This window comes from Coturnix japonica, chromosome Z (genome assembly GCF_054131305.1).
Source record: "Coturnix japonica strain WE chromosome Z, WE-NBRP24, whole genome shotgun sequence".
Classification (NCBI taxonomy): Eukaryota; Metazoa; Chordata; class Aves; order Galliformes; family Phasianidae; genus Coturnix; species Coturnix japonica.
Genome location: NC_140702.1, coordinates 16,510,469 through 16,525,187, shown reverse-complemented (window position 1 = coordinate 16,525,187; position 14,719 = coordinate 16,510,469). Strand labels below are relative to the sequence as shown.

Here is a 14,719-nt window from a genome sequence, read left to right as displayed (position 1 = left end):
TGAATATATTATCCATGGGAAATGAATTTGTTTGTGTGTTTTGCCCAGATATATACAAAATATTCTTCCTCCTGGCACGGAAGGGAAGGGTGGAATAGATTTTAATAAGATGGAAGAAGAATCAAGACAATTTTTGCAGTAAAATCCTGCCTAAGCCAAGCTCTCACAGTAACAAATCCCCTGGCAGGAGGCCTAACAGTGGACTGTGTCCAAGACCTCAGCCTGAGCGGCGTCCAGGGGCTGCAAGGAGTGAGCCCACCATGGCTTATCCTCTCTCCCTTCCAACCATTCGTCCCATGCCAGCGTCCCACCTACCCTGTGGAGAACCAACTCCCCTTCCCCACCCACCACCCTATTGCCTGCCACACATCCCATCCCCCTCCAACCTGGGATGCTGAACTCCAGCCACACTGCTTGGAGCACAGTCACGGTGAGTGCGGGCATTTTAATTGACCTCTGCCTCACAAGTTAATTTGGGTAGCCGTGCTTTTCTTTATTCTTCCTGAGGTTTAAAACGGCGCCGGCAGCTTCATGCACATTCTTTCCCTTATTAGTTCAGTTCCCAGGCTGACATTTTTGTCTCTGTTATAATTTTCATTTAAGCTAACAACTTACTTGCTGGGCTGCTCATTTGAGTCAATAGTCATGAGAGTTTGCTGAGAACGCTAGCCAGGAGGCAATTGCTTGATGCTGCTTTGTCGCTGTAGTTGTTTCAGGGAAAAAGAAAAAAAAAAAAAAAAAAGAAAGAAAGAAAAAACATAATATAATAATAATTAGAAACAGTGAGTCAGTGCTGGTACTCTCATGGTCAGATATCATTCATGTTAATATCAAACCACACGATGGCTTTTACTGTGTGTCAACATATTCTGCAGGTTGTATCCTGCACCAATTTGCGGGTCATGTTATTTCATTTACTTAACTGCTTTTGTGTGGAGTGAAAATTGGAGAAGAATTTGACCTTTTTAGCTTTATAAGCATTTCACAACCAGCCTTAGAAATCCTTCCTACTTCTGCTCTAATACCACTGCTCAGTAAGTGTTCATATTCGGGCTTGTAATCTGACTGAGTAAAATTATTCATGTATGTCTTTTCTTTTCATCAATACTTTGGCACAGCAACTGGGCAGATCAGGGTACAACAGTGAGATCTTGCACATAATGTTCATCTGCCCTTATGCAGATCGACAACTGCATGTGAATGCAGTATTCAGTAAGTGCATGAGGAAATGTTTATATTAGCCTTCTTTTTTAAGGCACAATGGATTACAGTCTTTTTCTTTTTTTTCTTTTCTTTTTTTTCTTAAGAAATAAGGCTGCCACTTCCATATGTGATATTAAAAAGCTACTTCCCCGATATCTTTTACTTCTGTAGTCAATGCTGAGATCTCAGCCAAGGGCACAGCCTAGGCATTTGCATGTCAAGATGAAAATAATCCATTTTGATCCTCTATAGAAAATGTGGTAATAGTGGAAGAAGCTCAGAAAACATTACCCATCTCTCTGTGCCATGGGAGTCTTGAGGGAATAACATTCCAAAGAGGGGTGTGCTGCTGCAGTGCAGTGCTGCCTGGAATGCTGGGAAGAGCACAAAGAGGAATTCAGACACAGCAGAACTCATCCTGAGAAAAATCGGATCTGTGCTGATGGGGGAAATGAAAGGAAAAAATGAAAAAACAAACAGATGAAACAAAGGCTGGCTTCATCCCATTTACTGGGACCTAAATGAGGTGTCTAAACTCAGGGTATCTGAGATGTCAACCTACGGATGCTTTGACCATAGGTTCCCAGGTACTCAGTGGGCAGAGGGAGGACTCCGAGGTATTTATTAACTGGAGGAAAGCTGAATTCAAACCAAGATATACTTGACATATACTGAAAAAGATCAATTTGTATGTAGATTTGCAGCTGGGTATGCACTGTTGCATTCTGGCAATTAGATCTGTGCTTATAAAAGCATTACATAGATAGGGCTGATCTGGCTGGGGAAAGTGCTGCTCACACAGAGCAGTGTGAGCATGCACACCATAATACTCCTTTTTCTTCTGGAGGTAGATGCATTTCTCCGTTTGGAAAGGCTCTAGAGAATGAGGAAGAACACAGATGAAACCCTGCTTCACACATCCAAAGGTCAGCACTAATTCTAGGCTCAGGTCTTCAGAGCCACGATCATTAATGAATGTGTGTACATTTTAAAATGCTCATAGGTGAATGGTGAAGGCCAAGACTTACAGAACAAGTTACTAGAACCAAGTCAGTAAAAGAGAAAAAAGAAAAAAGCATACTGAGTAAGCTCAAGCCTCATTTCATACCACTTTGTTGCCTCCTCACACCATCAGCCTTTCCAGAGAAGGGCCTACAATGACTTCATGTCTGTAAACACCAACAATTCTGATTTTAAGCTGGTTCTTCTCAGTGTCTGCAGTGTTGTAGGAAGCACTCCCACGCAAAATTCAGCACATAATGCAGAGTAGTCCTTCCCCCATTCCCAGGTCCCAGCGAAGTAAAAGTCAGATTGGACTGGAAGGTATGAGAAGGGAACACAGGGCTTGGAACAGGAAAATAAAGGTAATATGAAATAAAAATTGTGGAGGAGAACATGGAAGAAGTCCACAGGCCTAGCAAGAAATCCATTAGAGACTAATTTATAAATAAAAAATTTTTTCTGTGTATTAATGGGGTAACAACTCTTACAAACATGCTTTAAGATTTATGTTTCATATTACAACATGGTTGTTATCCCCTTTCATTTTAAGTGTGCTCCTTGTTTATTATTAGGACCTTCAGAACAAGCAATTCAATCTATAGAAGTGCAATATGGGAGTCAAGAAAACTACTCTCTGTCTCTCTTTTGAGTCTGTTAATCCTCGAGGACTACTCCTACCAAACTTCCATTTCTGTCCTTATTCCCCAGAAGAGAACTTCTCCACCCTCCTCTTCCTCAGCTCACCTGAGAATTATCCAAGGTCCTATGTGCTAAGACTGAGATCCCTTCTGCAGCAAAATCCTGTTTAAATCTCCTGGATATTTGGTAGGAGGCAAAGACTCAAAATCTGCAAAAATAATATGTGCTAAAATTTGTGGAAGGAATAAAATTAATGCATATGCCATGGCAGTATCCTGTACTACTTCCCATCTGGGAGGAAAGAAATAGGCATTTCAGCTTAATAATATGCATGGTTCTCCCATTAGATTCCAGAATCTCTTAATGTAGATACACATCATTTTCTGGATATCAACAAACCACTTGAAGTATTATTTATACTCAAGGCTAGAATGATTGCCATGAGAATAATTGTGTAAAGGGTGGAATAGGAAAACAAAATTAACATTGCTGAATGGTATTCAGGCCTCAGTGATTTGGCAAACTTAGCAAAGATCACATGTCAGTTAAATGACAGATATGAGCCGTTGCAAAAATACAGCGGTATTTCTTGAAAATATCTGATAGAGTAAAGGTTAATGTTATTAACATTCTGTTTGGTATGTAGTTGGTGTGAATGCAATATGTTCTTTATGATTTCTGTTTTCAAATATCAATGGTACTCGATTTTTTTATTAATAGTGTGTAAGGACGTATTGATTTTTTTCTTCGTAAAAATAATTAAAGCTGTTAAGCTTGGAAGAAAAAGATCTAAACAGATTAAATCCCAGCCTATATAAATGAACCTGCAGAACTAATGCTTCCATCACTCATCACAGTATTTTACTCTTCTTGGCAACATGCAAATTCAATTTCTGTTTTTCTCTACTGGGTGCAAGTGCTGCTTTCTCCCAGCCTCTCCACAGCCTCATTTGAATGTGTGATACTGAAGATCCCTGTTTGTACCCTGAACCCATGGAAAACTTCTGGAACAAGTAAATGCTCAAAAGAAATATGAAACATGTACTTTCCTCCCAGCATCATGGTCTGATTCACATTTCTCTTCCTAAGGCTGACATCTAGACTGCTTCAGTTCTTAAAGGACACTTGTGTAACTGTAGAGAACTTGAGCAAATGATGCACACATGGTCTCTGACAGTAGTGCTGTGGGTTATGCTCTCTTTGTCCATCTTTAAAATAAAGGTACCCTGCCTCACTCATCCACTCCTGAGAACCTGAACTCTGCATTTTGTTTCATTTTCGTTCATGTCTTTCCTCCAAGGCTCAGTTTTACAGGCACTGGTTTGTTCTCATGTCCCCATGGGAGAACTGTAAAGGGTGCTGTCATTTCCATAATTACCAGTGACTACAGAAGTTCCTCCAATATGTGAATGCCTTCAATTACTCATGCAGAGATTAAGGAACACAAGTAAAAATATCTTCCCTGGCTTCCATATACATTAGAGCTATGTTCCCGTTACAGGAGGTGGTGAGATGGTACATCTCATGTAAAGACCTCTGTGCAGCAAGGAATAGGGAGATGACCCCTAAAAAAAGAGTGGCCACCAAAAAAGCTGCACTGAATGAATCCTAAGCAAACATTTAATCCTAAGAGAAATAACCCAGCAAAATTCTGCCTGTGATGCAATTAGTGAGTTACAAATGGAGGGAATGGGAATGAAGGCTGAAAGACCCCACGCTCAGCGTCCTAACCCAAATGCATTGAAACCATTGGCATCTCAGGGTCACTCAACACATCACTTCAGCAAAAGATTCCAAGCTGTGCAACATGGGCATGCTGGAGATTCATCTGGTTGGTGTGCTTTGGCACATCTGGGGACACAACGCTGTCCCAGATGGTAACACTTGAGCGGGCTTTTTTAGGTTCCTTGATGTTGCGCACCTTAGCCTGACAATGAGCAATGTGCAGTCTGTTGACCCATAACAAGCACTCATTCCCTTTCATGTTTAGCCATATTACACCGGGTGCTGTTGCACATGATTTCCATGAAAGACAGACACATGGCCCAAAATTAAGTGAATTTTCTATTTGAACCAGTTCAGTTTTTGACCTGCCACCTTCTCCATTCTGACCAATCTCTTAATCCACTTGATTTTAAAACTGTGCAGGCTTTGATTTTACCCCTTGTTCACCCTTTAAATCTCATTTCTTATCCCCTAACTCAATTAATACAGCTTAGTTAAAATTGTTACAAACATCTTTTTGGGATTATCCTCTTAATCATAATTTTTAAATGAATGGAATATTAAATAATCTGTACTCATGATGTAATCAGAAATAAAAAAAAAATCCTATGAAAGCTATTTAATAATATTCTAAACTACTCAGCATTTAATTAAGGCTATTAGAAGATTAGAGCTGAGATAGAAAGATGAATAAGGAATAAATCTGACGTCTTTACCCATTGTTTCTAAAATGAATGACCACATTAAGGTCTTCCGAAAAATAATATGGTAATACTTTTTTCTCCCACAAGATCCTGCTTTAGAAACATGCTTTTGTGCTTGCGAGGGGAAGAGGAGGGGATTAAAGTCTTTGAAATTGCTCTATAAATACTGTGGACCTGCTGAGTATCAGCCTGTCTCTTCGGTAGAGCCAAAACAAGCACCCAAATTCTGGAATCATCTCTCTAACCAGAAGAACCCTCTGTAAACCCTCTGTGTGGAGGCTTTCATGCAGAGTCCCATGTGAAGAGATGTGCTGCGGGTACAGAGGACACCCTCAGCCCCACAGCCATCCCATCCCCATACCATTCTTCCCCCTGCTTCCCATCTCCACTGGCCAGGGCGTAAGCTCAGCCATCACACTCAGGAATGCCAAGCGAGCAGTTGTGGCTACATCTGACAAGCAGATGCAAAGCATAATGGCTTTCTGTAGTGCTTTTCAGCTTGGACACTTGCAAAGATTTCAAGCAGCCTCGGTCTAGTCTTCTTTTACTTTATTTTTTATTTTGATTCCCAGTAGCCATTCGAAGGTGAAATGCACCTCGCACTAAACCTATTCTAGAGGGATTTGGGATCTGATTGTGCATTTGTTCTACAAATAACTCCCACCCCAGCCTGCCAGTCATTCCACTCGCATAATTTCCACAAAAGCCTGGGGGAGTTTTTCATGAAGAAGGACTCAAGGGTCAAGCACACTTTAGAAGAGATTCATTTTACTTTTTTCAAAGTAAACTTAAACAGCTTTAAAACTCGTCCACATTCCCAAGCCCAGATCAGAGTCAGGCACAAAAAGGGCAAATTGTGGTCTGCTGCATAGGTGCCTGTGACTTGTTTTCTGCCAGGATGAGGACCATTTTCTGCTCCAAGCCACAGCCCAAGCTCATGCAGAGGTCATCATGTGCTGACGGAGGGTGCAAGACCCTGACAATAATTTCAGCAAAGTCAAACACTCAGAAGCTATGTCATCACAGCAGATTGCACTCTGAAAATAGCAGGCAGGAATTACATTGCGCTCTGTTAAAATGTTAGCAACCACATTTCATTTTTGAAAAGGCAATTTATTTGTCCTGAAATAAAGAGTTGATTATATCTCTTATTACTGTTACAAGAACTTGATATATCACAAAGTGGAAGAGTTACAACATGTACCAACTCTCAACCAGGAAAAATGAACCTGATTCATAATTCACTTTGAGAATGTCTAGTTAGTCAATCAAGTGATTTGTAATCATAAAGGCTGCCAGGAATTGAATGAATAATGGACCGTACTAAAATCCTCAGATTTTCTAGTATTCTTATTTCATTATGTGACTTTTATTGCTATTTCTGATAGTTGTCTCTCTTTCAGCAGAACAAATTAAACTATTCATATTTACTGGAAGGAATATATTTGACTGTTTAATGCACATAATGAATACACAAATGCAGTGACCACTGTATGTAACAACTGAACGAGAGACTTTTCTCCACAGACACTAAACTTGTAGGGTGTGAAGCTTGGATAGAATTTCTTTATCTCTCCACCCCACAACACCACCCCATTTTTCCTCTTGAAAGGATTTTTGTGGGTAATCAATCCAAGCATGTATCACGCTGTTGCAATAGATTTTCTTGAGTTGTTTTATAACTATGGAGGTGACATAATTCCTATAGCATGGCGTCTGCTAAAGAGCAACTGCTTCACCCTCTTTCTGTAGCTGAGAATCATCTTATACTGTGTGATCATCTGATAAGATGTGACCTTCAGCTCTTTACTGTACCAGTAATCTGATAAAAATGGGCAGATGATAGCTCTAGATAGAGCTGGAAACAAGAAACCACAACTCTAAATCTGAAATTGTGCAGAAGCTGTAGCTTAACATGTGCTAATTATATGCACAAGTGCACATTTTTAATATTTAGATTCTTTTTCCAGATTTTCTGCAAAACATAACTTCCAGACAATGTAGCAAGCATGAAACAGAAAGTCCCGTGCTTGCAGATTTCTTTTGCATTTGAATTTTAACTCATTGTTTGCTATACCATTTATTGTTGTCTGAATATATGGTTTTGACATCCTGACAATCAAATCAGATAATGGTGTGATTTTATTCGTGACATTTTCCCCTATCAGCAGGGCAGGTCAGTGATCACATTTTTGCCCCTTGCTTTGATTTACATTTATACTGGTATCAATTTCTTTTTCATGGTTTGGACAAGTATGTACAGAAGAGAAAAAGTAAGTGTTAAGTAACAGAATTAATTTTACAGTATATTTCTGCAACTGCATTGGTGGTATTTTAGGCAGAAGGGTTTCACGCATTCTGTTGGCCACTTATCTGCCAACCTTATGTGAGGTCTACACCATTTCAAACAGAAGTTATTTCTTCATTCAGGATAGCACGGGACATGGACAGAGTTTCACCTAGCAGCAGAGTCTGGGACTAGTGGCAACGGGAGAACAGCTATTTTGAGAGATTTTGGATCAAGCTTCCAAATAAACCTGAATTTAGAAATACAAGATATAGTTAGCCAAGCTGGAACACAGCCAGCCCACTGCTCCTACTGTTACAAGCGTTCTCATGCTAGTTTATAATGATCCCATAGGATATCTGCCCACATTTTACACCTTCTGTGAAACTGCTGTTATCTCAAAGGGACAATATCAAGTAAAATGCAAGCTACAACTGAAGTGAAACCAGTTGCAAAACTCACAGCCTCGGACATTTGTTACTGACATGTTCAGAATGTTACAGCAATCTGAACTGTAGTCTGTGGAAATATCCCTTGTCAAGACAAGGTGTCATTGTGTTGGTGGATGGGAAATCTGAAAAGTTAAATGGTAAAATTCGTGGGACAATTCTGTCTGTTCTTTGGCTGAGAAAGATGATGAAAAGCATAGTGAAATGCTGAAATGCTATTGCCTTTCAGATGCTAGGGGAAATCACCCACCCTCCTGGGAAAATAAACAAATAAATAAATAAATAATAAGGAATAAAAAATAAAATACTTTGAAGATTATATTGTCATTTTTGATAGAGAAAAATCACAGTTAATTTTTAATTTTTAATGTCATTTCTCCATGTTAACCCTGTCCCAGCCCCGCTACATCCCTTGCAGGCAGGACATGGCGTGCTGTCCTGTTCAACAGTTGGCTTAGAATGCACGGAAAATAAAAATCTCAAAGTGAAAACACAGCTTTAGTCCATTCTACTAAATGGACTAAATGTTTTCAGAATTTATTTCCAGGTTTTCCAACTGGAGCCACTGTCAGTGGCCAGCTGAAGGGTGACCACAAATGTTTCTCAGCAAAGATCGTGTGGAGCTCTGTGAGAAAGGAGATCCAGCAGGGACTGTGCTCTGGCCTACAGCTCATACAGCAGCATAAGGGCTGTCACATTGAAAACTAAGGTAGCTTTTATGATGAGATTTCTACCTTCCTCCCAGTGCCAAGATCTCCAACAAAATGTGTGCATGGTTTACTATAGACAGCCTTCCTGGTATCCTGATATATAGTAAAGCTAGAAAGCCGCTTAGAGACGGACCCAAGTTTCTTTTAACACGGTTTAATGTAGTGTAAATTGAAAGAAATGACTGGCGCAACTTATTTTCATAGCTATGTAAAGCACTGGATTTCTGTAGAATCCCACCATTTTTACTGCACTGCCTATGATCAAAGTTATGAGGCACTCATTTGGTGAGCCACATTCTTTTAACTTTGTACTCACTCAGGAGAAATGAAGTATCAGTACAATAATGGCTGTAAAACCTAAAACAAGAAATCCCTGCACATTCATTCATTTGGCAGTTTCATGCATACCCTTTGTGGACAAGCAGAAATTTGTTATTCATTAAATGCTGAGCACTAACTAAACAAATAGACTTAATTATGCTATACTTTCCATGTTTTTGCAAACTACAGGACTTTGATCTTCGATATAAGAGCACATACAGCAGGGAGGTGAATTTTACTGCTGCTGGTACAAAATCCTCATAATAACAGAGGTTAATGGGTGGGCAAGAGACCATACTTCCTTTCTAAATACTACTCAGGAGTTTGTAAGCATTAACCACTTTAATGCCATTTCATGTGTTAAGCAACCTCAGATTTCTAGGTGAATTAAAAACAAATAAATTCCTGGGAGAGTTATAGTTAAACCTCAGCAGACTTCCAAGACACCCACAGCATACCAGCTGTTGCCTATCGTCGTCTGCGTTGATGAAAATATCAAATTTGCTACAGATAGAACACATTTCTAGAGAAGTAAAAGTGCCTGTTTGGGGGAGAGAGGTGGGGGGAGCTGTGTCCATGGCCCCAGCTGTTTTCCAGTTCTTCATCTGCCTATTCAAACTTAGCTCCTCAGAGGCAATGTGGCAGCACCAGGACTGAGGTCCCCCAGGATCTCACTGATCTGCAGCTCTCTGCCTGCCCACACGTACAGCGATGAATGCACAGATCTCAAAACGAGACAAGCTGCTCCCTGCTGCTGAATACATCAAAAATAAACTGGGCCAGAGTTCTGAAGGAATGTTTAACTTTTCAGTCAGGATCTTCTCCTTAATACTATCCAGAAGTTGGGCCTTGCACCTAGCAATTGTCTTATACAAAGTATATAAAGAGATGGGGTCAGCTTTAGCAAGGTACTTCCTCACTATGCCCATCAGATTGCTTTTTCTCTTTCTCTGGGTCTTTTTCTCCCTGTAACTATTAATTAGAGCCCACCATAGCCAGTATTTGCATCCTCTGGAATGCCAGTTCTCACTACAGCAGTGCCAAAGTGCAAAGCCCAAGACTCTCACTGTGTGTCAGAAAGCATCAGTAAGTGCAACCAGAATTGTTTTCATCTGCCTGAAGTATTCAGTTTTAAAACAACATCTTTTGCTTGTGTCTTGCTTCTTTTATTAATGTGAACTTAAAGTGATGGAAAATATTTCAGAAGTGCTATAGCACAGTCTTCCAGTACTCCTCTACTTAAAGAGCTGATGAAATTGGTATGTTCCCCTGAAACATTCTCCTGCCATTTTTGGCATTTTCTTTGTTCTTTTGGATAGTTTTTGCCCAGTTCACAGTTTGCATGGAACTGTCTGTGTACCATGGCTGATATCATGGCTCCTGCTTAATTGGATGGCTTACTTCTAGAACCAGACAGCTCTGTTGTGAGGCTCTGGGTCAGGTAACTGCTGCCAGGCACATGCTTTGGACAGAATCCTTTGCCATGCAAAAGGCAGGGCCTTCCCAACCACACCAAGCAGCCTCACGTCACATTCTCAAGTCATGGCCATGGCCAACCCAGCTGCTGAGGTCTCATGTTTTCCCATCTCTGACCTCCATGGTCATGACATCCATCTGGACATGGGTGCATGTACTGGGGATCCCAACATCAATCTCCCCTTGCAAGCACCAGGTAAAGGCTGCTTTTCAGCCATTCAATGAGCCAAAGCAACTCTTGACTTGGTTGTTGCAAGCTGCGGTTTTCTCAGCCTAACAACAGCATCCCTGGGTCTCAGCACACACTTTGTTTTCACCCATCTGCCTTCAGCAGACACCTTGTTCTGGCTGGAGAATCCATGGGAACAACCTCCAGAGACACACTGCTGGTCATTGTCCCATTTGGGGACCTTTGTGAGACACACAGGCTCCCACCATTTGCTGTGCTGTTGTTTCTTCTAGCATCAAGGGCTGGAAAGTTCAATATTTGGCATCCAAATATTTGTGTGGATCTAACTCCAAGAAACCATTAGGTTTCAATAAACAGTCTTCAACAATAAGAATTTATTTTCATTTATCTAACTAAAATAAGTCTGCTTTCAAAAATGCATTGAACCTACTGGTACATCTGTGGAATTCCTGTGCTATGAGAACAGTTAGACTAACATGAAAATAGGGTGTGACCAGAGCTAAGCCCAGTGTCTGTACCTAATCCAGCAAAACCTAGGAAACAATCAACCTGTGTTTTAATGGCATAAAGTTTCCCTGTTTTACTGGGAAAAAAAAGCTTGAAAAACACATTATTCACCCACATGTCTTCTTTCTCATAGATAAGGAAGCAAGGATGGAAAATACTGGAGACAAACAAGTCTCTTCCAAATTATCTAAGTGGGAATAGACATGCTAATGCTGTGCAGTCGGTGAGAATCCTGTGGGGAGCCAAAGTCTCCTGTAGGCAGTCTCAGCAATGCTCTGCTGTGTGCGAATCCAGTGTTGGCATGGGTCTGTGTTTTGCCCGAAGACAAGCTGATCCCAGGGTCACAGCTGGGATTTGTGTGTGGTCCATATCCTGCAGAACCTTGGTGCGTAGCCTGTGGAGTTCAGCTCATCTGCACTTTGGATTCCATAAACGGGAAACAAAAATTTTTAAGGAGTGTCCTCACAGAGCACAAATGGCTTTTTCCAGCTCTAGTCTGTTTTGCTCCCTGGTGGGGAGCACTTCTTCACACAAACTTCTACCAATCAATAGAGTGACAACCCTAATGTATAGTTAGTGTATGTGTGAGGGTCACACAGCTGTCCCTTCAGTAGACATTAATCCTACATCCAGAACTATGCAAGAGGTTAATGTTTGCTAATCTAACAGACTCTTTTTCTCTCCAGTCCTGCAGGGATGAAAGGATGTGAGCTTCACTTAAGCTTTTTAAGTTTGGTCTGTGATGGATTCTGCCTGTTATTGCAAACGGGAGGGATGGGGGTGGATATCTGCCTCTGCTCCTAACCAAGACTTTCCAAGCCAAGAATACTGTCACTATTATTTGCAAAAAGTAAAACACTCCTTGTTGTCTACCAGAGGAATAGAAGAATTCCCCTGCATGACCTCAGAGAATAGACAAGGAAGAAGGGGCAACAGGAACACAATTGCTCCCAAGCAGGGCAAGCCCTGCACTTGAAGCCAAGCCTTATAGAGGCTGAGCTACTAGAGCAGGAAAAACACAAATAGTTACATCAGTACTTTTCCTTTCAGAGCAGTGTGGCAGTGAGAAATTGTCAGGAATGTGGGTGCCAAGCAGAGCCAGATCAAGTTGTGGCCGAATGGAGTGACTCTCCTATACCAAAGGCAACTCTGAAGGGAAGTTTGCAGCCTTCCTCAGGACACCGTCCTCTTCCTTGTCTTACTGCAGACTCGTTCGCATTGTAGGCTTTGTCTATACAATACAGCAGCATAGGAATTCCCAGAAAAGAACACATTCTCTTTATGTGAACTGCAGCCCCTTAAAAATGCAGTGGAAAAGTTCGACTTCACACACCACAGAGGCACGTCATGGAAGTAAATAAAAGAACATTGCTCAGGCAGGGCAAGGAGTATTATCTGGCACTACATCAAGGAAATCATGCTGTGACCCAAATGCTGGTATTTGGATTCGACCCGAAATTACAGTAAATTAAAATAGGAAGTAGCAGGCTAACATCCTCCTGGAGAGCTGGGGGCGGAGGGGAAGAAAAAGAAAAAAAGAAAAGAGAAAAGAAACACTATAGGGCTGCAACTTCAGAAAATCTTAGGCTTGAAATGAGGTGGATTTCTGCTATCCAGCATGGTAATTGACCATCAGTTTGAAAGTAGCCATTGAGTTAGTCCCGTCACAAGGCAGATACATGTGCTCTTGGTGCTATCTAAAAGTGCTGCTTTGGCATGGCACAGCCCTGCAGGAGCCCGGGCTGAAAAGACATTAGCAGATGACAACATTACTTTCTGCTGCAGGACTAATTACATCCAAAGTTTAACTTGAGAACACCAAATCAATACTTTTTTTTTTTTTTTTTTTTTTTTAAGCACTGCGCTGTGAAAACGAATAGATGAGTGCAGCTGACCCGCGTCTGCAGGCGGCGGGGAGATCTGAGCGCCGGCGGCGGGCTGCGGACGAGAGTTTTTCCTTCTCTCGCCTCCCAAACCTGCACTAGGAGAGAGCCCAGCTGCATCCCCCTGCCGCTCCCAGGCCCGACGTTCCCAGCAGATGATCCCAAATGCACGCAGACGGATCGATCGGGAGAGCCCTGTGCCTCCCACCCGCAGCAGACGGGTGACTGCGGGACCGCGCTCTTTCCCGGTACCCCAGACGGTGGATCGATCGATCATAGACGAGCTATAGGCGGCCTCGGGATTTCGAAAAAGAATGAACTGTGGGGTTTATTCAGCCCTCCTGCGACTCCCATCCCCGTTGTTGAGCGCGAACAAAACATTTCCCCGCGACTGTCAAGTGCCCGTCGCTCACATGCCACTGCTGCTGGTGGAAACTGCTCCCGAAACGGAGCAGCCCCCCGCGAAGGGCCAAGGGGTGAGGGAAGGTGGAACCCACTTTCAGAGTCTATGGGTTTGCAGAACAACAAGGGGTGGTGAGGGGGAAATGGAGGAAGGGGTGGGGGGGGCAGAGGGGGTGGAACTACTTTATAGCTTTCCTGAGACTTCAGGATTTTGCGTTTCTATTTTTACAAGAATGGGCTGATTTGTCTTAGGCTATTACTGTCTATTACTGCTGGAAGTCCCGGGGAAAGGTGGGAAGCAGAGAATTCTGGCAATCTGCCTAAAGAGAAATCAATGAAACAAATTAATCCTTCGCAGGCTGCAATGACACAGTAATCCATCATTCAGAGCTGCTTTTATACACCAAATCAGAGAGCAGAGGAAAGAGCCCTGGGGGACATCACAGACAACAACTTACAGCAACACTGGGAAAATACTAAGGAATCAGTTTATTTAAAGAGGATAGATTTCAGTTGATTGCCTATTTCGTTTTATAGAGATTTTTCTTCCATGGTGCTGCGAAGCACTGGGTGGATGGCTCTATCTGCTGCTCGCTGCCTCCCAGGATCCACTCCCTGGGCTTTCATTAGGACCGGGGGGGGGGGGAGGGAATAGAGGATGGAGGGAGATAGAGTCCTTTAGCCCGTGACGGACAGGTGCCCGGATTTTGCGGCGGGGAATGAGGAGGCTGCTCGGAGCGCCATGGCTGAGCAGGGCCGAGCCCTGCGGGCAGCGACCACCGGGGGCCGGGGGCTGTACTCGACCACCCCACTGCAGCGACTCTGGACGGGGCGGGGCGGGGTCGGCGGTCCCGGGCGGGGACCTCTGGAGGGAAGCGGGGCTCGGCACCCGACCCCCGGAGCGCTCGGGATCCCCTCTTGCGGGATCTCCCCCAGACCCAAAATGGGAGGAGGCTGGGGCAGCGCGAGGGAATGGTTGGGGGCTGGTCCGCGGTTTCGCAGTGCACTGGAAATCAGCGCAGGAAGCACGGAACAGCCCCAGGACGGAGCGGGAGGTTGCTGGAGCGGGGAAAGACTGCCGTGTTGCTGGAACGTGAACCCTGGGGTGCCGTTAGGAGAGTGTTACTTTCGCCCACCCCTCTACAACTCCTTGCCAAGAGGGCACTGGGGTAATTTTGGTAGCCCACATACATGTTAGTTTCGCCACCCTGTGCGCTAGGC

At 42.9% G+C, this 14,719-nt stretch overlaps 1 long non-coding RNA gene across 5 annotated transcripts in view; it reads right to left on the bottom strand.

Moving 5' to 3' along the window:
- LOC107306485 (uncharacterized) overlaps positions 1-14,719 on the bottom strand; it is a 63,055-nt gene that overhangs the window by 37,950 nt on the left and 10,386 nt on the right. For all 5 annotated transcript variants that reach the window (XR_001552133.3, XR_001552135.3, XR_014939567.1 and 2 more), the window contains exons 2-3: positions 1,495-1,577; positions 616-701 (exon numbers count right to left, since the gene is read on the bottom strand). This is a non-coding gene — a long non-coding RNA (uncharacterized LOC107306485). The remainder of the gene's footprint in view (positions 1-615; positions 702-1,494; positions 1,578-14,719) is intronic.